The following is a 26,884-nucleotide window of genomic DNA, read 5'->3' on the forward strand; positions in this document are numbered from 1 at the left end:
TGTAAGACTGCAAAGTAGGAGGAATGATGGTGATCAGGGTGTTCTGAACATTACAATCTCAGATTGTGGGAAGAACAATTTTATGTAAAAATCTCTGTTTTACATTAAAATCTACTGTAGCCCTCCTCCGGAACTGTCGGGTCATTACCTGGACTCCGTTGTGGCCGCCAGGAGCCTGATGTGAATAGGTGTTAGCTTCATTTCTTTTTCGTCTGAACTCGCGGGAAGGACCCAGGTCTGCATGGGGCCCACGTGCAGACATCCTGACACCACCCCTCTTCAGGATAACCTTAGGGGAAAGGGACCCAGGCCTTCTTCCTGCGAAGAGGCCACGTCTCCTTTACTTTGTCCTCAGGGCCCAGAAACTCGACACTTTTCTTTCCTTCTGGCACTGTACTTTCCGGCACCCCTCCTCTCAAGCCTAGAACTGTCTTCTCAGTTCCCCTTTTTTTATTGCTCTTGCATTTTATTTTATTTTATTTTATTTGTTTATTTATTTAGTAAACTCTACCCCCAATGTGGGGCTCAGATTCACGACCCCAAGATCAAGAGTCACATCCTCTACTGACTGAGCTGGCCAGACGCCCCTTCATATTGCTCTTGTATGCTATGCTATGCTATGCTATGCTATGCTATTCATGTATTTATTTAGTAAACTCTACCCCCAACACGGGGCTCAAACTCACAACCACAAGATCAAGAATCGCATGCTCTACCTACTGAGCCAGCCAGCTCTCTCTCTCTCTTTTTTTTTTTTTTTAATGTTTTTTTATTTATTTTTGAGAGACACACAGGGGGAGCAGGGCAGGGTCAGAGAGAGAGGGAAACAGAATGTGAAGCAGGCTCCAGGCTCTGAGCTAGCTGTCAGCACAGAGCCCGATGTGGGCCTCGAACCCACGAACCGTGAGATCATGACCTGAGCTGAAGCCACTTAACCGACTGAGCCGCCCAGGCGCCCCTAGGCCAGGCCGCTCTTATAGACAAGCCCGTGTGCCCTTTTCACAGAACGCTTTTACCACCGATTGCAGGGAGACTGACTAGAAGTAATATTGGCAGATGTGGGAAAGAAGACTTTCTTGACAATCATAGCATTGCTGAATGGCTATTGTGTGAAATAAATGAGGTCATCTAGAAAATATCCAACCCGAGGAAGAGAAAGAAATGGTAGATGTACAAACACGGGACACGCTGAGCTGAGCTGTCTCAGCAACAACGGCCACTTCTTAATATTCTCACATGAAGGGTCTAACTTAGAGCTGTCCAGTGGAAATATAATGCAAACGGCACACGTAATAATAACATTTCTAGCAGTCGTATTTTGAAAAAAGTAAGAGGGAATAGATAGACGTCATTTTAATAACATTTTAAAACCATATCATCATTTCAACATGTAATCAATGTGAAAAGCTAATGAGATAGTTTTCAATGTTTTTCTTTCTTTCTTTTTTTTTTTTTTTTTAAGGAACTCTGTGAGGGAAGCCTGAGTGGCTCAGTCATCTAAGTGTCTGACTCCTGATTCCAGCTCAGGTCATGATCCCAGGGGGCTGTGGGATCGAGCCCAGCATTGGTTAGCAATGAATAAAGGTTTCATTATTAAACAGAATCCTGTTTGAATCCTGGCTTTGCCACTTCCAACTTCCAGGACCTCTGGCAGCTTGCTTAAAGTCTCCCAGCCTCCATTTCCTCATAACTAGAATAAAAGATAAAATCATACTTACTGTTACAGCGGCTGGAAGGATTAGAGATCATGCATGTGGAGGCCTACCAAGTGGCTAGCACATAAAAACAAAAGGCTTAATAAATACTGGTTATTCTCATACAAAGGACTGGGCAGAATGTCTCTGGTCAGGAGAAATGAATACTGCTTCCTTGGATCTGTGAGCTGAAAATGGGCACTTCCTGCTCTTATCAGTCCTTCCCCTGCACCTTGTCCCCTCCTGCATCCGGTTGGCTGCCACAGATCCAGACAGGATCCAAGCTGCCCAGCCCACCACATTCCTCCCTCAGGAGCCAGGAATCTGTCCCCCCTCCCTGTCTTTTTCCCTGTGAGATTTGCTTTCTATTGGGTGGCCATTTAGCTGATGGAATCTCGACATGTCTGTGTTATCTCTTCCTGCATAAAAATGATCGTAAACCATAGGTGCTTATAACAACATTTATTTTGCTCACAAATTGGCAACTTGGTCATAAATTAAACTGCCAAATTTTAGAGGCATTTTGGTACCTCTTCAGTACCAGGTGCTCTGCAGATTCTGAGGATCTAGAACTATGTTGTATAGAATTTATAGAACGTGTTGAGTCCCTGCCTGTCATGGAGCCAAGAATCTGGTAGAAGTCCTACAGGGTGCCTCCCTGCTCCTTCTATACCAGCCATTCTACTCCTCAGGGGGATCACGCCTCAGGAGTTCCTCGTCAGTTTGTGGAGTGTGACTTTTAATCCAGGTAGCATCAGTGTCTCTACCTCCAGGGGCTTTCAAACCTGAACCTGAGGGGAGGCAGGGGAGACTACAATGTAGATGAGGGTTTGGTGGGGCATCTGTTTTGGAAATATACCAAAAAGGAATTCCCACTAAGTAATTTCATTTTAATTTTGAAGCTGGATTTTTTTTAACCTAGAAAAACTTCACTGTGGTTATTGTTCTCTGTAATTATATATTTTTAAAAAGTTTATTTATTTTGAGAGACAGCCCGAGCAGGGGAGGGGCAGAGAGAGAGAGAGAGGGAGGGAGAGAGAATCCCAAGCAGGCTCCGCACTGTCAGCACAGAGCCCCATGTGGGGCTCAGTCTCACAACCTGTGAGATTATGACCTGAGCTGAAACCAGGAGTCAGGAGCTTAACCGACTGAGCCACTCAGGCGCCCCTATAATTGTATTTTTAAACGTTTTCTATGCTGCTTTAAGTAAAAATAGTTAATTTACAAAGTCCAATGTCTTCCAAGGGCTTTTGGTTCCTGATGGCTGACTAAATATGTGTTTACATCTCTCCCCTACCTAAATCCCACTGAAGTGGCAGAGGAAATATAAATCACGTGAACCTGTGCAATGTTGGGGGCTGGATGGGGTGCCGACGAGAGACGAGAGCGGAGAGGAATCTTGAGGTGAGATGAACAACCCCATGTAACCCGAACGAAGTGTCTTCCCCAAAAGTGAAATTTCCCAAAAGAGTCATGGAAAATCCCCCAAGAAAAGAGGCAGCAAGAGCCAGGGCAAGGACTGAGCAGTGAGTGATCAACTTGATAGTTTACTAAAAGGCAGAAAAACTAGGCTTTACTTGTCAGAGGCTGACTCTGGAATATTCCCCTCAGGAAAACCTGTCAGAACCTGGTTGTAAAAAGGAAGGTTCCCTGCATGAAACTCCCCGAGAAGGTACAGGACCCACTGCTTCTTGGATAATGTCCTCGGTAAGCTCTGTTACCATGAGGAACAGGGAGCTCCATGTCTAGAAGACGCTGGAAAGAAAAGTCCGCCTGGCCGCACGAATCCGCTACTCACCTTGTCAGGATGTGCCCTGGCTCGTAGGTGTACAGGAAGGGTCCTGTCCGATCTAGGCCATCATCTACAAATATACAACAAGAAACCAAACATTACCAGATGCTTGAGGAAAATCATAAGCATAAGAGAAAATAATTAAAATTGATACAAGAAGCAGAAGAAAGCCTTAAATATGTATTATGACTCTCCTTAGAGAATCAAAGTTAGCAGACCAATAATACACAAAGAGAATATATTTGAAAGTCATGTAAAGAAAGGTTTATTATCCATAACATGCAAAGAGATTCCATAAATCAAATGAAAAAACAAACATCCTGACAGAAAAATAGACAAAGGATAATAATAGGTCATTTGTATAAAAATTACAAATGGGAATGCTCAGTTTCGTTGTTAACTACGGAAATACAAATTAAATGAGATATTTTTGTTTATCAAATTGGTAAATTTAGAAGGCTGCCAAAATACAGTTTTGGTGAAGATGTGCACAGGGAAGAACTCACGTGACATCGGTGGCAAAGCTCTTTTAGGGAGGCAATTTGCTGATACCTATGAAAATTTTAAATGCTCCTAGCCTCTGACCTAGCAACACTACTTTAAGTAATCCAACCTGCAGAAATATTTGCGTGCATGCACAGAGATACACATAGAAGAAAGTTCCTTGTCTCAGTCTTTTTAGTAGCAAACACCAAAAGAATAGAGACCTAAAAGTCCTACAAGACAGGCACGATGAAGTACACATGGTAGGCACAATGCCGTCATGTATTTTTTTAAGTGTCCAGTCTGTATATTCTGACATGGGAAGATTTCTAAATATGTACTTATGTTTTGTTTGTAAAAAACAAAAAAGTCACAAATAAATACATCGAGTGTGACCTCATTTCTTTCATTCGTTCAGCACATGTGTTTAGCGATCCCAACATGGTGGGCCCTAGGATAGCGGCTGGGGATTCCACATGGAAGGTAACCTTCTTCCAGGCATGAGAGACAATACATACACACATACACAGCAAGACAATTCAGGTTCTGATGAGCCCCATGGAAGAATAAAGTGGGGGATGTAGGAGTGATTGGGGAAGGGAAGATTTCTTACAAGAGGTGACAGTTTTTTTTTTAAATGTTTATTTATTTATTTTGAGAGAGAAGGTGAGAGAGACGGAGTGAGTGGGGGAAGGGCAGGGAGAGAGAGAGGGAGAGAGAGAATCCCAAGCAAGTTCTGTACGGTCAGTGCAGAGCGGTATTTTGAGAGGTGGTGCTTGATCTCACAAACGATGAGATCATGACCTGAGCTGAAATCAAGAGTTGGATGCTTAACCTGCTGAGTCACCCAGTTGCCCTGAAGAGGTGATACTTTTAAGAGACACTGAAGGATCAGAATCATCCGGCTCACTAAGAGGACCTCCTCTAGGGCAGATGGAAAGTAAGTACAAAGCCCTGGCAGAGGAGAAGGGCTCAATGTATTCAGACAGGAGATAGAAGCAGCAGAGGGAAAGGAAGCCTGGTGTGAGAGAGAAGGGGTTGGAGAGGAGGTGAGACACTGGTCCAAGAGCAGAGGGTTTGAAATCAGCCTTCGGAGCAGTGACGGGGTGCCGGCTGCAAGCTGCAAGCAGGGGAGTGGATAGTGGGAGGGGTGACAAGGTACTGATGAGCTGGGGTACTGAGGGACCCCTGAGGCACCCGCTGCCAGTGGCAAGAACAGGAGTCAAATGGAGAGGAAGACAGTAAGCCGGGAGATTAAATCCTCGATGAATACAGTACAGCAAGCAGGCAGCTGGTTGATAGCTGCATGGAGCGGTGCCAAGGGGTCGAGAGAGCTGTCAAGACCTTCCAAAGTCATTTAGTCTTTGAGGGAGAGAGAGAAGGGGGAATGGTTTGGCAGTGGCTCTGGTAAGCAAAGTGGCCCCCTTCCCACCCTCATGGACATGTTTTTGAATGCATAGACAATGGTCTGGAATGATATGCACTAACCAGAAATGGGGCTACTTTGGGGTGGAACTTTCTCTTTTGACTCCTGCACTTCTGTTTGGTTGGTTTGTTTGTGTTTAACAATGAGTCGTCTGGGGCGCCTGGGTGGCTCAGTCGGTTAAGTGTCTGACTTCGGCTCAGGTCATGATCTCACAGTCTGTGGGTTCGAGCCTCATGTCAGGCTCGGTGCTGACAGCTCAGAGCCTGGAGCCTGCTTTGGATTCTGTGTCTCCCTCTCTCTCTGACCCTCCCCCACTCACTCTCTGTCTCTCAAAATATATTAAAAAAAAATTTTTTTAATGAGTGTCTATGCATGTAAAAATGCATTTGTGAGTTTTTCAGGGCATCTGGGTGGCTCAGTGGGTTAAGCACCCCATTCTTGGCTTTCAGCTCAGGTCACGATCTCACAGTTCAAGAGTTAGAGCCTCACATCAAGCTCTGTACTTGCAGCGTGGAGCCTGCTTAGGATTCTGTCTCTCAATCTCTCTGCCCCTCCCCTACTTGCTCTCTATCTCTCTCAAAATAAATAAAACTAAGCTTTTAAAAATGCATTTGTGAGATTTTTAAATAGTGAAAATGAAGGATAGGATTAATGGGGGGGGGTGGAGCTGACATAAACATTATACCATCCCCAGCACAACTATTAACAATAATTTTCACAGATAATAATGTGTCTTGGGGTATATAAGTTGGCATTACAGGGCTCCCCCAGATCCTATAAAATCAGCCACTAGACTTCTCTGATGGAGGAGTTACACTCACCTTCCTATCACTGTTCTAATACTAGAAATGAGCAATAAGAAACCATAATGGGTTCAGAGGGGCCATTATAATTGATTGGATAGTCCAAGATACTCTCAAATTTTAAAAGTATCATTATGAATTTATCAGCCTAAAACTTATCTTGACAAGAGTAAAAAGAACGATCTCTTAAGCTGATAATCAAAAAAAGGAGAGTTTGTGAAATGTTGGGTTCTTCTGAGTCGGTCTCTATTTAACGTGCAATTTCTTTGCGTGTTTCCTCCTCCTCTGTTCCCTATCTGCTTGCCTTTCTGGGGAGATTCCATTCTTGCTTCTCAGAACATTCCAGGGACTGTGCAAACACCACAATCTTTGAGGAGATGCTGTATCATGGCAGCGTTTATGGGTCTTAAAATGGGTATGCAGGGGTGCCTGGGTGGCTCAGTTGGTTAAGCATCTGACTTCAGCTCAGGTCATGATCTCACGGTTGGTGGGTTCGAACCCCGCATCGGGCTCTGTGCTGATGGCTCAGAGCCTGGAGCCTGCTTCTGATTTTGTGTCTCCCTCTTTCTCTGCCTCTCCCCTATTCATGCTCTGTTTCTCTCTGTGTCAGTAATAAGTAAACATTTTTTTAAAAATTAAAAAATAAAAATAAAAAATAAGATAAAATTAAATGGGTATGCAGGTGGTTTACAATCCAGCAATGTCCCTCAGGAGGAGACAAATTCATCTGCTTCCAGAGCGCTTTACAAGGCCACTCTCAACCTCTCCCCAGATGCAATGAATCGGGATCTTTAGGGGTGGGACCTTGGAATCTACAGACTTTTAACAAGATTCCCCAGGTGACTTGTTTTGTGGGTGTGTGTGTGTGTTTTAAATGGGCTTCATGGCCAATTCGGAGCCCAACACAGGGCTTAAACTCACAACCCTGAGATCAAGACCTGAGCTGAGATCAAGAGTAAGATGCCCAACCTACTGAGCCCCCCAGGCACCCCACCCCGAGCTGATTCTTTCCTGCTTAGTGAAGCTTGACAAATATTGATGGAGGGGCTTGACTGAAAGAATGAAGGATCATTCCAGAAGCATAACCATCAGATGTGTGCAGGTCGTGAAACACCTTCCCTCCTTCTTCTCCGGCATGTAGCCTGACAGATGCCATTCATGAAATTAAATTAGGCACTTACTAAGTATAAAGATGTAAAAGAAACTGTCAGACCAAACTTGTTGCATTGTCACTGAAGTTACACTTTTTCTGAAAGCTAAACTGAAACATGACATTGAGTTTTACATGAAATCATGGATTTTCAATTTTTTTTGGAAGTCGAAAAAAGTCATCTCTCAAATCTTTGACTGTTCTGAACCCTGGCGTTTAATCTTTATACCCTATAACCTGTCTCGAAGTCCAGTTGAAACCTGGAAAAACAATGCCAGATGTTCTCCCGTATTCTCACTTATGATATTTGGCCCTCCTTAAAATAAACCAAGAAACTCAAGGCAGATGAGGCAGAATCAGATCCCAGCAATTGCACTGCCTTGTTTGTGGAGCAAATGAAAAAAAAATCATTACATGTTTTATTGCACTTCAGAATCTATTTACAACTGCCTAGTCATTCCGAGTTTGGGTTTTTCTTTGAAATGAAAAGCCCTGTAATAAAAAATAATAGAGAGGGATACTATATTGAAAAACTGGTAATGGAACTGTAAAAAAGAAAAATAAATTACACCATTGTTGTTCTTTAAGATTCATTCAGGGGTCACTTCAAAAAAAATTAGGACCCAGCCAGCATTCTAGGCCCTCCACAATAGCAGTGAATGAAACTAAACAGGCATGTTTGTTCTCATGGAGATTTTATTCTAATTGGAAAGGAGATACATAAATAAATAGAGTGTCATGTGGGGAGAGATGCTGTGAAGACAGTTAAGACAGGGTTAGAAGGTAGAAAGTGGGAGACGGGTTTTCTTTTTTCCTTTTTCTTTTCTTTCTTTTCTTTCTTTTTTTTTTTTTTTTTTGGACCAGGAGAGGGTATAACTAATTTAGATGCAGTCAGGGAGGCCAAGGTGACATTTAAGCAGAAACCTGAAGGCAGTTAGGGAATGAGATAAGCAGCTAGACAGGGGAGCAGGGGGGAGGGGGGAGGGGGAAGCATGTGGATATTTTCTGGCAGAGGGAACAGCAGGAGCAAAGGCCCTGAGGCAGAAGCGTGCTAGGTACATTTAAGGAAGAGCTAGGAGGCCAGTGTGGCCAGAGGTGAGGAAGCAACGGGGATGAAATCAGAAAGGTGACTGGGAACGTCAGCTCTTATAGGACCTTATAGATTTATTTGGACTTAGATTTTGCTCGGAGCTGGGAAGCCATTGGAGGGTTTAAAGCAGAGAAGTGACCTAGTCTGATTTATGATTTATAGATGCCGAATGCTAAGAGGTCACGGGTGGAAGCAGAGAGGCTAATTAGGAGACCACAGTAGGAATCCAGGTGAGAGGTGAGGACAGTGGACTGGAGGGTAGCTGTGAAGGGGGTGAGAAGTGCTTCCTCTGGTCGTCAACGGAGGAGCTGACTGGGAGAGATTTCTCAGTAAAGACATCATCTGGAGAAAGCCCATGTTTACTGAGCCACCTTCTGGTCAGGTGTGCCCTCTGCCCTGTGCGACTTTGCTCCTCATCGGTCCTTCCAAGGGAAGTCTCTGGGTTGTGGAAGTCATGCTCCTTCCCGACCATTCTTGCCAAGGGAAACAATGTCACTCCCAAAGACCGTTCACTGGGAAGATTCCATTGACACCTCTACCCTCTAGTCCTCGGGCTTGTAAAGGCAAAACCTCCTTGGGAAAATAACCTTGATGAAGACATGCTATTTGAATACATGAAAGGACAGATAACTGAGCTCCGACAGCTGGTTTACCTAGAATATTACTGACCACGGCAAACTAGGAGAACTCTTTCCTCAAATGCCAGCATCAGCATATTTGCAAAGGCTGTTAAATGAAACAAGTAGTCCTCCCAGGAATGCTTGTTTTAGAAAATATGCCCCCTGGGGCACTGGGTGGTTCAGTCTGGTTAAACATCCAGCTCTTGATTTTAGCTCAGGTCATGATCTCACAGTTTTGTGAGTTTGAGCCCCATTCCTTGCTCTGTGCTGGCAGAGTGGAGCCTGCTTAAGATTCTCGCTCTTCCTCTTTCTGCCTCTTCCCTGCCCCCCCGAATAAATAAGAAATAACTGCACAAAAAAAAAAAAAAGGAAAAGACACCCTCTGAAGACTGCTACAAAGAAGTAATCTCATGGTAGAACCGGAAGCATAGAGAGGGCATGTTTGAGGCCAGGGTGGGAGGGAGATGTCTGATTTACATCATTAGGCAGCTGGCCATCTTCTCCACTTCATTCATTAATTCCTTAACTGATCCATTCATTCACCCATCCAATTTATTGGATACCTACCATGGGCCAGACATAGTTCTGAGTATCGGTATAGAGAGACTTAAAAACAAAAGCAAAAACAAAACCCAGGCAATTCCAACAGTGAAGGAACTTGCACAGTTGGAATGTCACCTGTTATTCCGTGTCCCAGCACGGATGTGGGTCCTCTGCAGGGCCCCAAAGCCACTGAACCCTGGCGGGGGGGGAGGGGTTCTCCTGAATCTGCCTTCACTCCCCATAAGGCTCTCTCTCCAAACACAGGGGTCTTCCACTGAAATCAACTTCAGCCCTGGGCAGTTTCCATCTTAATTCTTAAGTTTCAGTGGAAGGAATCAAAGCAAGATGGAAGGAACTTTCGGATCCAGAGTCAGAGCCCTGGAAAGCAGCTTGTGTAGTCACTGGTTTAAAGTATCTTAAACAGGCTGACCGTGTAAATGTGAAGAGAAAAAAAATTCAGGATGCAAATACATACAGATAGAATAATCCCTATTTGGTAAAAAAAAAAAAAAAGTATATTTATACATATTCACATATGTGAAGAGAAAATACTGAAAGGAAACACAACTGAATGCTTCTTGGATTATCTCAGGATAGTGGAGTTATGGGAGAATTTTTGTGTTTCCTTTGCCTTTTCTTCATTTCCCAAATTTCCCATACTGAGTGAGTATTGTTATTCAAAAGGAACTTTTTGTAAAGTAGGTTTTTTAAATTTTTAATGTTTTATTTATTTTCTGAGAGAGAGACAGCATGAACAGGGGAGGGTCAGAGAGAGGGGGAGACACAGAATCTGAAGCAGGCTCCAGGCTCTAAGCTAGCTGTCAGCACAGGGCCTGACACGGGGCTGGAACCCACAAACCGTGAGATCATGACCTGAGCCAAAGCCAGACACTCAACTTGTAAACTAGTTTTTAATTATCGCTGCCATTTTTGGAGTGTGGTTTACTCAAACTTCAAAAACCTCTAGAGACCTTTGTAAAGCTGCTGCTAACGTTCCTCGAATTCTCAGCGATGACCTTGAGCCCATCTTCATTTTATTGATGAACAACTGAGCCTCAGGAAAGTAAACATCAGGTCCCAGGAGGCTCAGAGTACGAACACATGCTCAAAGCACCAATATCCTTGGTCATAGAGAGCAGGACCAGAACGTGTGCATCTGTCACCCTTGCTAAGGTGCAGATTAGCACATGTGCCGGGTGCTGCTGGTCCACAGACCACACAGGGGGACGGGGGGCCTGGAGTCCAAGGCCTGTGCTAGGTTCCCGGCTCCAGGACCGACGAGCTGGGAGACTTTAGGTGCCTTACCTCGCAGCATCTCGGTTTCCTCGTCTGTCAGTCAGGAAGGCTGGTGTCTACGGGTGGTTATGAAGGTAAAATGAAGAGAGGTGATCCGTAGAGCGGTCAGCACAGTGCCTGGTCCACATGAGGGCTCCGAAAATGTTCGCCATTTTTCACAAACCCAGTCCTCGCTCCCCGAGTTACACCACACTTACTCCTCAGTACCCGCCAGCCTTACTGGAATCTATCAATGCCTCTCTTATTCCTACTGCCCCAAGAAGTCTCAACTCACCCACACATAGATGTAAATATTGTCTGAGGGGCCTCTGTCTGCAAGAAGGCCCAGGAAAATACTAGGTCTTTCTTTGCTACAGAAATTTACTTGGCACTTTTTTTTTTTTTAAAGGTAAGGGATCTTTGGTTGAAATGTTTGCTTGGGGGCTGAGAATTAAAATTTATGTTCCTGAACCCACCAAAACAATTTTCTGTGAAATTTTCAGTTTTAAAAATTCGTGCAAAGAACCTTGAAGGAAGAAACGGGAGTGGGGGGGGAGAGGTTGGTTTGTTTGTTTCACAGACACTTCAAAGGGTTTCCTCTTAACACAGATAGAAGGAGAGGATGGTGACAGGGAGCAAAGAGCAAAGGGGGAGGAGAGAGAGAGAAGGGGGAGGAAAGAAGACCCACCAAAGAAGCCCTGTTCATCAACAGACTTTCTGCCTCACGACGTTTATTCTCTGAGATCCCCGATGGGGGAGGAACAGAGCTTCCTAGGCACATGCTTAATTGTCTCACTTGCTCAAGTAAAGCTCCACAAAGAGAAGAAATTAATTAGGATGGATCAAAGACAATTCACCTGAATTTTGTTTTCCTCTTCTTTGCCCCACGAAGCATGGATGGGTAGGGGAAGGTGGGATGCTGCCTCCTGACCGTGACTGGAATGCACCCACCTGGGCAGGTGCTCAAGCCCATGTGCCCACCTGGGCAGGTGCTCAAGCCCAGCGCGTTTCTAAGCGATGACTGTCTCCAGGGTGATTGAATGGCTTAATTCTATAAGCTGGTTCTTGGCTGTCAGTCTAGACAGAGTCTTGGCCAAAGATTGGTTATGGCTGCGATTGAGCTAAAGAAGAGCAAGGAGATTCCAAAGGTTTCTGGGGGCTTCCAGGGCCTGTTCTTGGATTTCCGGAAGGTGTGTTGCGGCTACTGGTCTTCTTTGCTCCACAGGAGCCTGGCTTTATGAAAGTCCTTCTTTGGCCACAGTTTGTTTTGTTCTGGGGGGTGGTATCGGGGACCCCCAAGTTCTTTCCACAACACCTCCCCTCTTGTACAGTACATTTAGGTCCCCCCACCAACTGGATGAACACAATAAATAGCAGGAGCCAATAAATGCCCAGTGATGACAGCACCAGAAAACACTGTACAGTTTACAGAGCCCTGCCGTATGTGACCTTGTTTGATCCTTAGGACAACCCGTGAGGTATGACTTAATAGCATCATTTTATAATTGAGAAAATAAGGATCAAAGATTAGGTGACAAGACCCAATCACACAGAAAGTGAAGTGTTGAATAATATTGAAGCAACCAAGTATGAAATGTGAAGTAAATAATACATCGAACACAGAATAAATAAATGTTCCCCAACTTCATGATGAAATTTGGTGAGATTTATATTCTGGTCAGGCTGAGGCTATTTTAGGCAAACAGCTTACTATTTATGCACCTCTGTGTACTTTTCCATCAGTGACTGGTTTGCCCGCTCTTCTTTCATTCACTCATTCATTCATTCAACAAATGTTTATTGATTGGCTGCTGGATGAAACCCCAGAGGATGCCCAGCAGAGCTTCGAAGGGGAGGCAGGAAGGAGAGGGATGCCAAAGAAGCTGCAGGACACCAGTGTGGCTCAAGAAGAACAGCCACCCCGGGTGTGGTGAGAATCCTCTTCTGCTGTGGGTGCCAGAAATGTGACTCCGAGTCCCAGCTTCTAAAGCGTTTTGCAATCCACTTTCTCATGTTGGATTGTTCGAGGTTCAGCATAAAGCATTCTACTCAGTTATGAGTTTGCATGTTCCTAGGGTTTGAGATTCAGTTGTGGGAAACTGTAGTCATTATTTCTTGCCATCTAGGGCTAGCTGGGGAGGTTGGACTCTGGAGTCAGTGCCGAGTTTAAATTCTGGCTCTGCCACCTAACATCTGTGTAACTGTTCACGGGACTTACCTCTCCATAAGACTACGTTCTCTCATCTGTAGGTAGGTGATAATAAATGTAGCTACCTTAAAGAGCTGTTGCAGATATTAAGTAGAATAATGCAAGTCAAGTGCTTAAGACATAGTAAGCAATCAATACACTTCTTCCTGCAAAAGATCATCTTTAGGAACTTTGGAGTGGAAATAGGTTATGTGAAATTTTTGAGAAATCATACCATCCATGTATGTTAAAAGACAATTATAGCTTTTTGATTTTTTGATATAGTTCCCTTACCACTGTTTGCTATAATTATGGTGTCCTTCCCCCACGTTGGGTTGATGTATATATTTTTAAATCTATTTCAAAGATCTTACTGGCTTTTATGTAAATTATAATAAATATCTCCAGGGTTAGAATTATCGCAGTTACCCAAGTAAGCATTTTGTATCTCTGGGATGCCTGGCTGGCTCAGCTGGATGAGTGTGTGACTCCTGATCTCAAGGTTGTGGGTTTGAGCCCCATGTTTGGTGTAGAGATTACAGAAATAAATAATCTTTTAAAAAATAAACATTTTGTGTATCTGTTATTGGAAGCAGCATGGAAAAGCAGGGAAAAATCTCCTAGGGACTTGAGTGGCAAAAATGTTTTGAGGAGTACATGAAGTTTGCACAGCTCTCTTTACTGTATGTGGACATAAAACATGATGGGTCTTATTGAGCTCATGATGGGTCTCACTGAGTTCTGCAGGGTTAGAAGGCTGTTTGCCAAGAATGATTTCACACCTGGGAGAGGCCAGATGCTCATCTGAAAGGTTTCACTCAGAGGACTCACTGACAGCCATGCCTCTTTGGGCAGCCTTGACCATAGCCTTCAATAAAACAATCATATGGTCATCATGTTTGGGTATGTTTGTGTATATTTGGGACCAACTAGCTCTTTTGATTCAAAAACTCTGAGAAAAACAAGACTTTTTTTTTGTACAGAAACAGCAGAACAGATCCTTCCAGAAGCTAGCTACATGGTCTGTTAATATTGTTTTAGGACCAAGTAAGCGAAGCTCTTTGGAAATCAATATTTAAACATTTTTATGAAGTGAGCCATATGTCAAGTAAAATGGGACAAAAGGAGTAGAAACGTAAAGAAGAAAATACAGAATATCTGTTTATGGTGTTACTTCGTATGTCTATTTCCCTCTAGGCAAAGTTTTTTATTATTGTTGATGTGATTCCCTTTATTCTGTTGTCAGTGCCACCAGAGCAGGTAAGTAATAAATGATTCTGATTGTTGTTTTATATCCATATTGTACATCTTCCCCTGTAAATGCCTATTCATTTCGTGGATATGAAAGTGATAGAATACCATCAGTGAAAGTCTGAAAAAAGAAAAAGAAAAAAACAAAACCAAAAAACATCCTCTCAATCTCCTAACACAACTACTGGTATTTCTGGGTTGATACTTCACTTTGGTGTAGTACTCACGGTGATTTCCTGCCCGGGCTCTGTGGTCAGGGGGCGGGGCTTGCCTCCCTCCTCCTCCTTGTAACAGTGGTTTGACCTGTGCCAAATCGCTTCACTCTCTGTGCTCAGTTTCCTCACCTGCACAATAGAAATGATAATAATACCTACCTCTTGTGGTTAGCGTGAGGATTCGCTGGAACAGTCAATGGAAAACCCTTGCATGGGGCTTGACATGGTGATTGCTCAATAAATGGCAGTTATTCGTGCTGTTGCCATTCTTTTCTCCTGCAGTCCTTACCGTAACCCTGTAAAGTTCTACAGGGTCAGTACTGGTGTTATCTCTTGTAAGAGAACTGAGGGTCTGAGAGGGTAAATGACATTCACAGTTCTGGTCACTGGTGTTTTTTAAGACAAATGTGAAATGGTGCATGTTTCTGCTTCTCAAGAGGTTCCTTTAAAGGGATGAGTTCATTGCCTCCTGTTGTGATGCAACCGAGGTACAGTGTCACCTATAACTTACTTGACTATCTTGCCAGAAGGTTTAACTGGCATGAATCACACCTCTCTATGACACCTCAAATTTACAGGACGTAGAAAGGGTAGAGGGCTCATGTTAAATGGCAAATCCATAATGTGGAACGTCCTACAGTACAAATTGGTATGTCTTTTCAATGACTCAATGAAAATGCCACAAGGAAGGAAAAGGGAGAAGAGGCGGAACAGCTGGGGGATTGTTCTAGATTAAAAGAGACAAAACATGGGTGCGTGGGTGGCTCAGTCAGGTAAGCATCTGACTTCACAGGTCATGATCTCATGGTTCATGAGTTCAAGCCCTGCCTGGGACTCTCTGTTCTCAGCACAGACTGCTTCAGATTCTCTATCCTCCTCTCTGCCCCTCCTCTGCTTGTGTGTTTTCTCTCTCTCTCTCAAAAATAAATAAACATTAAAAAAATAAAATGAAATCTATAAAAATAAAATAAAATAAATAAAAGAGACAAAAGAAACAAAAGCAATGTAATGGTTTTTAATAGACTACTGATTTGAACTTAAAAGAAAATTAGAGCATTGAATACGTATGGAATATTTGGACCATACCAGGGAACTATGGCTACTTTTGTCAGGTGTGATAATGGTAATGGTTATTTTTTGAAGAAGCATGTTGAAGGATTTAAGGGTAAATGGTATTGATGTCTGTCATTGTGAATGATATAGCAAAAAAAAAGATACAGTAAATATGATAAATATTATTATCAGTTCTTGAATGTGAGTGGTATACTGGGTATCCTTGCACTATTCTATTTTTATGCATGTTTGAAATTTTTCATAATAAAAAACAAGTAAAACAAAAGGAGAAAGCAGAAGTTGTAGAGGTGCCTAAAAGGCTTAGTTGAGTTTCCAGCTCTTGATTTCAGCTCAGGTGATGATCTCATAGTTGGTGAGTTCAAGCCCCACATGGGGTTCCACGCTGACAGCATGGAGCCTGCTTGGGATTCTCTCATTCTCTCTCTCTCTCTCTCTCTCTCTCTCTCTTTCTCTCTCCCCCCTTCTCTGTCCCTCCCCCACTCACTCACACCTACTCTCTGTCTCTCTCAAAATAAATAAATAAACTAAAAAAAAAAACCAAAAACAGAATTATTAAAGTATTAAAGTTGTTCCGGGGTGCCTGGCTGGCTCAGTTGATAGAGCATTTAACTCTTGGTTTGTGGTTGTGACTTCAAGTCTCCCATTAGGGGTAGAGTTAAAGGAAGGAAAGAAGGAAGGAAGGAGGGAAGGAAGGAAGGAAGGAAGGAAGGAAGGAAGGAAGGAAGGAAGGAAGGAAGGAAGGAAGGAAGAAGCTGTTTCAGAGAGAGCACAGTACCATATCCAAATGTCCTCTCAGTGATGATAACATAAAGCACAGCTTTGCCTTCACATCTTACACAAATGGGAATTCCATGTATATTTCATAAGGAAATATACAAAAATCCTCTATTAAAAACAAAACAAAACAAAAACACCTTATATTCCTAAGGAAAACCTTGCTAGTCATTCCTATAGAGGGCCAACCCTGAATTATCTAGTTTGGGCACTATATAGCATTTAGATGTACAACAGATAAACAATGGGATGGTTTCAATAATAGTATGTGTTTATAATATAAACATATTGGAGTTCAACGCAAATTTTCTTTTTAAGAAGAGGATGGTTGATAGGTTGGGAAAAATCAATCCATACACAGGGACAAAGCTAAGAAAAACCTGTAGAGTTGGAATTCCTATTTTGGGCCTGGGCTCTCTAAGTTAGTCATTTACAAGTGAGAACATTTGAGGAGAGTAAATGTATTCACCTCCAAGTTCATAAAATCTGTATTTCATTTTCAAACCAAGTTCAAAGGAATATCACAAGTTTTCATTTCATTCTCTAGCAGTTTCCAAAAATAACATCTTAAATATATACCTCTTAGACCAACCCACTACCCCAAGGATTTGTTTTAAGCTAAGACACAACTAGAACTAAATAAACTCTAAATATTGGATTGTAAAACTCCTAATCTCCCCACCTGTATTGCTCAAGGACACAGTGGTGCCAAGGAGTGCCCCAGAGCTGTGGATAAGTGGCAACATTTGAGGATTTCTGACTATAAAATCTGTATGTAATTACATGAAAAAATCTGTTTCCATAGGAAAGTTATAGCTCTCAACCCCTGGATAGAATAAAAATTTAGATCTCTAAGAAAAAGATAAATATCCCCCAAATTGTCCAGTTCTAAATCTTTCCCTGAGAATGGGCCTAAAAACCTGAGCCCATGTTGCAGAAAATGACTTTTTCAAACAAAAAATGGTCATGACGGTTTTATTGCTTCTGGGAATCCAATGTGCAAATCTTGTAGGGGAAAATAATCATGTTAAGGAGCCTAAACACTTTCATCAACATTTTCCACGCTTGCCATATTGTGATTGACCCCCAGAGAGGGCCTTCGTGTGTTAAACTTCTTTGGAAATCCCAACTTGTCCACGGCCAGTTTTCTTTAAGATCTCTTCATTTAACACTTTCAAGAGGTTGGACTAACCATCCATCTAAAGAGAAAGGGGATTCCATGTAATAGACACAAATCCTCTGAAACGATCCTTCACCTGACAGTTTTCCAAACAATTTAAGTGAAAGTGTCACATACTTGGGCCATTCTGACTCACTCATTTAGAGAGGAACATTTCTGGGCAAAATCCAGGTGTTTTCTGACTTACTTGTTTGTTCCTACTCTTTCAGAGGCTCTTGCCATGGTAATGATCAGTCAACAGGTGGTCACTCAGCTGCAAGAGCTTGGCATTGGGCTAGAGCCAGAATAGGGCAAGGGTCCTTCCCCACCTTAGCTTACAATTTCTCAACTGATAGGAAACAATACAAAATAGTATATAACCAAGGTTTAGCTGTATGTACTCTTATAGTTTATTAACTCTGGAACAGCCACAGAAAGTCTGAGGTCGCTGAACTGAGCCTTGAAAAATACATTAGGTTCAACTGATGATAGCTACCATTTATTGGGCACCTGGGCCATGCCAGGCACCTGGGCTAAGCATTTTACAGACATTTCTCACTTAACCTTCAAAGACTCCTATTAAGTGAGTTTTGTTGTTTCAGTTTTACATATGCAACCACAGCAGACTGAGGAACTTTCCAGAGGTCACGGCTAGGAAGTGGCAGTGCAGGCATTGAAACAGGTCTGCTCAATCTCTTACCTGTCATGAACCATGCTTGTCCCTTAGATGGAGGAGGAGGGAAGAACGAGGCAGTGGGGTAATGGGGCAAGGATATTCTCCAACTGCCAGCCCAGGTTGGGAGATAATGGTCATGCCCCACCATTTTCTGGTTTTTCCTCTTCACCAAGATCTAAAAAGACTTCTCAAGGTGAGTAAAGTCAGGGAGGAAGAAGGCGGATATAGGAATCTCCACTTCTATTCTTACAACTGCATTGGGCAAGTATCTGTCACCATTGCACTGTGAGTTTCAGGATTGCTCTCTATTCATTGAGTAATTTAGGATGCAAGAGGGGTGTGTGTGTGTGTGTGTGTGTGTGTGTGTGTGTGTGAGAGAGTAGTAAATCTGGGTCCAGTCTAATACACAATGTGGAATGGATATCAAAGACTCGGACACAGCCCAGATCCACAGAAAGCAGTGCTGTGTAGACAGAACATGAGTACGCTTGCCTTCATAGATGTGACGTCTGGCTTCTGTGGCCTCTTGTCTGTGCTCCATGTTTGAGGGGTAGACATGTAGATTCTATAAGTCTCCCCAGTCCACATGAATTCTTCCAAAGAAAGGGGGTCATTCTGCTGCTAATTAGCTGCCTGATTTCGAAAAACTCATCTTGCATCTCTCGTTCTTAATGTACATCTCATGATCTCAGAGCTCTTCCAATTTGGGATTCTGTAACTCTGATGTCAACACTGGATTCCTTTCCACCCTGGGGGGCTGGGGGTCACTCATGCCTCCCCTAGGAACAGCAATACAGACTCCACATGCCCCTTGTCTACCCTGGGTGGTATAATCGTACATATGTGAAGGATAGAACATCACAGGAGATGGGAAAAGGGAAAATAGTACTATTAAAGACGAGGATGGTTTTCTTTCTGTACCTTAGTTAATTTTTTATTGTGTGCCTACTAAGTGCTAAGCATTGTTCTACATAGTTCTTTTAAAAACATTTTTTAAATGTTTATTTATTTTTGAGAGACAGTGCAAGTGGGGGAGGGGCAAAGAGAGAGGGAGACCCAGAATCCGAAGCAGGCCCCAGGCTCTGAACTGTCAGCACAGAGCCCGATGCCAGGCTCAAACTCATGGACTGTGAGATCACGCCCTGAGCTGAAGTCGGACGCTTAACTGACTGAGCCACCCAGGTGCCCCTGTTCTACATAATTCTAAGCAGACATATTTTCTGCTATCACGGGACTTCTATTCCCAGAGCTTCAGCATTAAACAGTGATTAATTAAAATAAGCGCAGAGAATTAGGAATTTGGAGCTGCTTCCCTCCACCTGTACTCTTCAATGGCTGCCTCCTGGTTTCCCTGACTCCTTTCTCTCCTTTCTGGCTTTTCTATCAAACCAATCTTCTTAAAATACCCCTTAGGCTAACATGCCTCTAATGTCTTTCCCTGGTACCTTTTAACCTGTAATGAAATCCAGGCTGCTTAGCTCCCCATGAAGTCCCTCTGCAAAGTCAAGGTACCCACTTTTCATCCTGTCATACAATCACTTTTCTGAATCCTTTAACCAAACTAGCCTATTTGTGGGCTCCCCAATCACTTCTTGGGGTTTTGTGTTTCCCTATATCTTTTTGTTCTTTTGAAGATTAAGTGGTTAGGGGCGCCTGGGTGGCTCAGTCGGCTGAGTGTTCGACTTCAGCTCAGGTCTTGATCTCCCCGCTTGTGAGTTCAAGCCCTGCATCAGGCTCTGTGCTGACAGCTCAGAGTCTGGAGCCTGCTTCTGATTCTGTGTCTCCCTCTCTCTCTGCCCCTCTCCGGCTCACACTCTGTCTCTTTCTCTCAAAAATAAATAAATGTTAAAATTTTTCTAAAAGATTTAGTGGTTATACTTAAAATGCACTAAAGTAATACATAATTATTTTAAGAAGTAAAACAATACAGATATGAAATGCATTAGTAATTTTTTCATCCTCCTCCATTTCATTCTCTCTGACAGAAGCACATTAGTGTTTCTCTAAATTTAAAGGAAATTATACAAGTAATACAGAAAACATCCGCGCACCCTTTACCCAGATTAACTAATTTGTAACATTTTGGCACATTGGTTCTATTCCCTCCCTCCCTCTCTCTCTCCGCCCCCAACACACATATTATTGATTTTTTTTGAGTTATTTAAATAGTTTACACACATCATGCCTCTTTACCCCTTAATGTACAGTGTGTGTTTCCTAAAAACAAAAATATCCTCAGCATAATTGTCAACATCAGGAAATTTAACATTGATACAATACTTTTATCTAACTTCCATACACTCTAATTTTTTCAATTGACCCAATTCTGTCTTTTACAAATTTTTTTTTGCCCCATCCCATACAGGATCTGGTCCAGGATCATACATTACACTTAGCTCTCATGCTTCTTTATCTCCTTTAATCTGGACTCTCATTTTTCTTTGTCCTTCATGCCAGTGACATTTCTAAAGAATGAAATCCAGTTTCGTTATTCTATAACTTTTTAATAAATATTTTCTACTCTATGATTTATATATATATTTATATTTTAATACTAAAAGATTCTGAGTCTGATGTTTTCTCTCTTTTTATTTTTATAATTTTTTAAAAGTTTATTTTTGAGACAGAGAGCATGGGTGCAACAGGGAAGGGGCAGGGACAGAGAGAAGGGGACAAAGGATCGGAGGGCTGGGACTCATGAACCCTAAGATCATGACCTGAGCCAAAATCTGAGTCAGCTTAACCAACTGAGCCACCCAGGGCTCTCTAATTTTTTAGATGTCATTTCCATCTCTGGGAATGCCTCTTTATCCACCTTGTCCTTCTAGGATTAATTATAATCTCTTCTCCTCTGGCCCTTGCTGGAGGCCAGAGAGTGCCTCTTAGACTTCTTTACGTCTGCCAAGACACCCAGCACTGTGCTTAATACACACAGGGCAATTAATAAATATTTGTTGATTAATTGATTTCTGGCTGAGGCATGAGTACTGTCCTCTGCAAAGACAGAACTTTTCATGTAGGCTTAGCAAGTCAAGATTGGTATCTTTGCTGCCGACTGCTTCTGGGGTTTTGCAATTACTGACGGAAAATTTGGATTCAAAACTGGATCCTTGGCTATAGATTTGCTACGCCATGGAACTGTGGGGGAAACTGATGTTTAAAAAGTTCCTCAATAGGTAATTAAGAGCATGAAATAAAAGTAATTTTCCCCTACTATTTCATCCCTCCCAAGTTTTAGTAAGCTGAAAAGGTGTTAAGTTAAAAAATGTTTTTAATGTTTATTTAGTTTTGAGAGAGAGACACAGTGTTAGCAGGGGAGCGGAAGAAAGAGAGAGAGACATAGAATCTGAAGCAGGCTCCAGGCTCTGAGCGGTCAGCACAGAGCCCAACGTGGGGCTCGAATGCACGAACAGTGAGATTGTGACCTGAGCTGATGTTAGACGCTTAACCAACTGAGCCATCCAGGTGCCCCATGAGAAAGTGTTAAGTTTAAAAAAAGGTTTCAGAGATTAATGAACCAAAACTGGTTGAATTGCAATCCTGTGTATTTCAGTATAGTCTGTCCTTATGCTATCAATGTATAGGAGGTTGAACAAGGCTGGTTTATTTTGAGAATAGGCTGGCTGTACAGAGGAGACTATAAACTGTAAATTGAGAGAATGCTTTCCTACTAAGCGCTATCAATTTGTCAATATCAAACAAATCTTTTTGCCCTTGCCTGAGAAAGCACTAGACTCTAATCACGTCTTGGTAAATTTTGAAAATCACATGGTTGTTCAATGCCTCCATGTGGTAGAAAAAAATAATTTAGCTCTGTCCTAGCTTCCTGTGATAGCAACATTCAAGACCAGTAAAGTCTAACAATGCTTAGGGTCCTTCAAAGGGATCAGTGGTGTTTTATTTTTTTTAAAGGCCTACAGAAAAATGACCCAAATTGAAGATAAAAGACCCAGATCTCATTAGGCTTCATGGAGTTGATCCTTCTTTGCGAACCCTCCTTATTTTTCTATATAAGAAATGCATTTTTCAGGCAAAGGAGCATCATAAAAGAAAACAAGTGGACTGAAATCTGCAGTGAGTCCATTTTTTTTCAGAGAGGCTTTATAGGAATTCTTTTTAAATTCCAAAAATAAAACTTTTTTCTTTTGACATAAAAAGGAAATCCTTTCTATCCAGCCATAAGGTAAGTTGAAAAACCCTTATTAACAAGTGTTAATTTGTTTGACAGTTCTTTAGACATGAAATTGGCCAAAGAAAATGGTTGGCTTTATGAAAGACTTAAAGTTCGGTTTAAGCAACAAGCCAAAAATAGGAGTACTCAAAAGTTAGACAGGGTCTCTTTCTTTTGAATCAACTACATCATTTCACCTACTAGGGATCAGTCAGCACCTTGATCTTCAAGTGCTTCTACTTAAAAGTACTTGATACTCTAAAGATGACTTGAAGAAGAGAGTTGGATTATTCTGAGAATCAGGAATAGGTATTAGTAAAAACTGAAGCCTACTTTCTCAAAGCTCAGGGATATCACATTGTTGCACTACTTGGGCTTCTGTGACTGGATGCATCTTTTAAATGTAAATTGAGCATTCCTTTCAAAGCATCCAATGTATATGTATGCATTTGCTTATGCTAGCGTAGCTGACCAGAGTTGAGGGCGGGGAGGACAGAGGGATACTTTCGAAGCATACCTTTGGATTTCTTTGGAATAATATAGCATGAGAATGTATTACCTGTTTAAAATACATCCATAAATATGAAATAAATAAACAAGAAGGGTTTTTCTCACAATGAGGAGTAGGGAACTTCGGTGGTGGTCATTATTTGGTTTAAGTAAATGTCATAAAAGCAGTGATTCTTTAACTTGCTTACATTTTTTCGCTTTCCCAGTTGTCTTGATTGTTAATATGTTCTTGAAAATATTATCTGACTTTTTAAAGATTTTGTTTTTAAGTATCTCTACCCCCAAAGTGGGGCTTAAACCTACAACCCCGAGATCAGGAGTCACGCACTCCTCTGACTGAGCCAGCCGGGAGCGCCTAGAGTGCTTTTATATTTAACACACATATATTTAAAAATAAACATATTTATATATGTATTAAATATATTTTTAAATTTTTTATTTAAAACATTTTAATGTTTATTTATTTTTGAAAGAGAGAAAGATTAGGCACGAGTAGGGGAGGGGCAGAGAGAGAGAGGGAGACACAGAAGCAGAAGCAGACTCCAGGCTCTGAGCTGTCAGCACAGCTGACAGGAGGCTCGAACTCACAAACCCACAAACCGAGAGATCATGACCCGAGTCAAGTTGGATGCTAACCAGCTGAGCCACCCAGGAGTCCCATAATGTTTATTTATTTTTGAGAGAGAAAGAGAAAGAGAGAGAGAGCGCGCGCAAGAGCGCGTGAGCGAATGGGGGAGGGGCAGAGAGAGAGTGGGACAGAGGATCTGAACCAGGCTCCGTGATGACAGCAGAGAACCTGATTTGGAGCTTGAACTCCCGAACCCGAACTGAACCCATGAGATCATGACCTGAGACGAAGTTGAATACCTGACGACTGAGCCACCCAGGCGCCCCCAATACACATTTTTTAATTGAGGCTTCCCCCTCTACAATCTCCCCCGCCCAAGTTGCCTGAACTGATAAAATCTTCTACAGGCAGCATGAGCCCGTAAGCCACAATTTTGCCACCAACCTACTGCATGACCTTGAACAAGACCTACAGACTTTCTTTGTCTTAATTTCTGCATCTATACCATGAAGAATTTGAACTTGATTATATTGTAGGCCCCTTCTAGTAAGTAAAATTCTATGATTCCTTGACTCTTTCTTTCTCTTAGGAGGTTTTTTTTTGTATTTGTCATCATTTCTAAGTCATAAAGACTCAAGGTCCTAACAAAATTCCTGAGAATTAGTATCAAGGTGGGATTATCAATAATTTACTTTGCATTACAGCTAACAAACCATCTTTGTTATAGACACGTATTTGATTCTTCTAAGAACCCCGCCCGTCAGTACAGCACAGGTAGTCTTCCCCTTTACAGATGACGTAACAGGCTCAGAGAGGTCAGCTGAACTCCTTAGGCCTTGTAGTTCGTCAGTAAGACTGGAAGGTCGCAAATGAATCTTTAGTTTTTTATGATTCAGACACCTGTACGTTTAAAATAAGCTGATGTAATGATTAGTCTTTGGAGAGCAGTGAATTCTTTTGGGGTCTTTAATTCTCCCTCAGTAGGTCATTCTCAAACCATAAAGCACTAACCAGGGTTAGAGATAAGGACTACTACACAAAAGAGGGCTAGTATCCCGCTAGACTGAGGGTTAGGAAAACACTTCTTTTACAGCAAAGGAGCCCTTCGATTGTGTGATTTATTTCCCCAGGGTCCCACCCAAGCATCAACAATGAAACATAAACTATCGTTTTCAGGGGTTTTTTTCCCTTTAAATATTATTATATTTAGTATCCAAGTACACGATATATGCAAACCAAAAACAAGGAAAAAATTCACCCACTGCTCTAGCCATATCAATAAATCAAAACTTTTATTTTCCTGTCTTCTCTGCCAGCTCTCTTTATACATATATGATTTTTTACTGGTTGTACTCCTAGTGTGCACATGTATTTTAAAGTATCAGAAGCTCAAAGTTTTGTAAGAGGAAGTCTCAACTTTAATACCTGTTTTTAGATTATTTTCTTCATCCCAACTCAGTTTATTTCACATTTGCTTATTGAATTTATGTTCCGTATAAAGTATTTATATATTTTTCATCAGAACCACAGAACACATACAACCTGGTTTTAGAAGGATTTTTTTGGTTGATGTTTTCAAATAACATACAACAGGGAATATCATTTTAAAGATTATATATATTCTACCAGGACTCCTGAAACCAAACACTTCTGTGTGGGGATCTTTAAAGATTTCTATGAATTTGAGTGACTGAGGGACAGGTCTGTCTGAAGGTAAGAGCCTGGAGGCTGAAATGATGACTTACAATGTTCTTCCCAGCTTTTGGACTTCTTGATTCTAGGACAATTCCCAGTAGATACAGGTTTCCTGGTAAGGATTAAGAAGCATGCACATATGACTTTATGACTCATGATAAAGTTGGAGTTTTAAAGTTGAGGGCTAGAAGGTAAGAATGTCTGTTTTCCAGGTTAGTGGATATGCCATATGCTTTATACCTTGTTGTGTTGCCCTGTAGTGACCGGAGCCACTGCTGCCATGGAAAAGGATGGCAATTTGAATGAGATAATTTAGAATGGCTCATGGAAATCTGACTTGGCGGTCTCCTTAATGTACCAGACCTTCTATACGTGCGTGGTATTGCATATTTATCTTCAGTTTCCTTCAGCTGAAATGGCAGTTCAGTGAGAAACTAATCATAATTTGATGGGTTAATCTTTTTGGGGGGGGGGGCTTAGTCTTAAAAAAAACTAATCTTGGTAATAATACTAAACAAGGAATAGTTCAGAATTACGGAGTGCTTATTCTAAAGATACTAAGATTAGGTGAATAGCATTTGTACTGTTGAAGCAGGTACTGGAGTCCTAAAACTTTTGATTTGAAATTTCCAAAACTCAAACTTTCTATTTAAAGTAAGCTGACACCCAAAATTCTAAATCCAGTTTAATTCAGTAGTAAAGGGTTTATTCCCAGTGATTTCTCACATTTGTAAGCCTGTTACACGTTGGTTTTACCTGTCATGAATCCTTTGTATCTCTTTTATAAAACACCACCACTTTTTATAAAAAGTGACTAGAAGGATATAAAATTGTAAAATTGCACGTGCCTGAGCAGAAAACTCCTACTTTTGAGATTTTTCTCACAGGCGTGCCTAAACCGACCTGTGCTCTTAGCAGGTAAATTGCCAGAGGGAAAAGCCAGTGTCAGCTCAAAGGAAAACCCAGTTGTGGGATTTCTTTTTTCCCCCTTAAACGGATCACTTTTTAGGGGGCGTTTCCACTGCATTCTCTAGTCCAAAGTCCTTCCGACCAAATTCCTACCTTCCCCACCAATTTGTCACCCCCCCTTCCTCAAAGCTCTTATTGGAAAGAACTTCCTCTCGTGACCACCCGATTCCTCCAGTTCCCAGCGCCCCCCCATCTCGGAACGGCTTCCCCTCTCCAACCCAGGATCCAGGTCCCCAAGCTACTTGAGAGAAAATTCCCACCTCTCGCCCGCTTCCCTGGCGTCCCGAAGCGGCGCCGGGGTTGGGGAGTGGGGAGTGAGAGGCAGGGTTTCCCGGGGTCGCCTGTGTCCTCCTCGCGCCCCCCCTCGGAGGTGTGCAGGGGGAAGGGAGCGCGGGTGGGTGGGACCGGGCCGGGTGGGGGAGGGGTAAGGGCGAGGAGGAGGAGGAGGAGGAGGAGAAGGAGGAGGAGGAGGAGTGTGTGTGCGAGCGTGTGTGGCTGGGGGAAGCCATTGCCTGTTTAATAGTTGCTGTTGCTGCACTTCCGCTTCTCTCCCAGCGAGAGAGAGACACGAGTGGCCAGGCCCAGCCGCAGCCGCAGCAGCAGCCGCCGCGGCGGCACGGAGGAGCCAGACACAAAGAGAGGTACGGGGATCCCCCTCGCCGCCCGCCGCCCCCCGGCCGCGTCGCCGGGCCTCGGGGACACCCCTCGCCGCCTCCCCGGACCCGCGCTGCCCGGACCGCCAGGCACGGGGCTGAGGG

At 42.6% G+C, this 26,884-nt stretch overlaps 1 protein-coding gene and 1 long non-coding RNA gene across 4 annotated transcripts in view; one reads left to right on the forward strand and one right to left on the reverse strand.

Moving 5' to 3' along the window:
- Positions 1 to 11,820, reverse strand: part of LOC115292867 — a 36,119-nt gene extending 24,299 nt beyond the window's left edge. Inside the window, exons 1-3 of the long non-coding RNA XR_003909184.1 lie at positions 11,734 to 11,820; positions 10,907 to 10,953; positions 3,493 to 3,556 (exon numbers count right to left, since the gene is read on the reverse strand). This is a non-coding gene — a long non-coding RNA (uncharacterized LOC115292867). The remainder of the gene's footprint in view (positions 1 to 3,492; positions 3,557 to 10,906; positions 10,954 to 11,733) is intronic.
- Positions 11,821 to 26,615: 14,795 nt separating this feature from the next.
- Positions 26,616 to 26,884, forward strand: part of UBE2E1 (ubiquitin conjugating enzyme E2 E1) — a 79,501-nt gene continuing 79,232 nt past the window's right edge. The window contains exon 1 of one of the 3 annotated variants that reach the window (XM_029940357.1): positions 26,616 to 26,767. The gene's annotated coding sequence lies outside the window, so the exon portion shown is untranslated. Of the gene's footprint in view, positions 26,768 to 26,813; positions 26,870 to 26,884 lie in introns of those variants that run through there. The other 2 variants (XM_029940355.1, XM_029940356.1) reach the window with 2 other exon arrangements.

Source organism: Suricata suricatta, chromosome 5, assembly GCF_006229205.1.
Source record: "Suricata suricatta isolate VVHF042 chromosome 5, meerkat_22Aug2017_6uvM2_HiC, whole genome shotgun sequence".
Lineage (NCBI taxonomy): Eukaryota > Metazoa > Chordata > Mammalia > Carnivora > Herpestidae > Suricata > Suricata suricatta.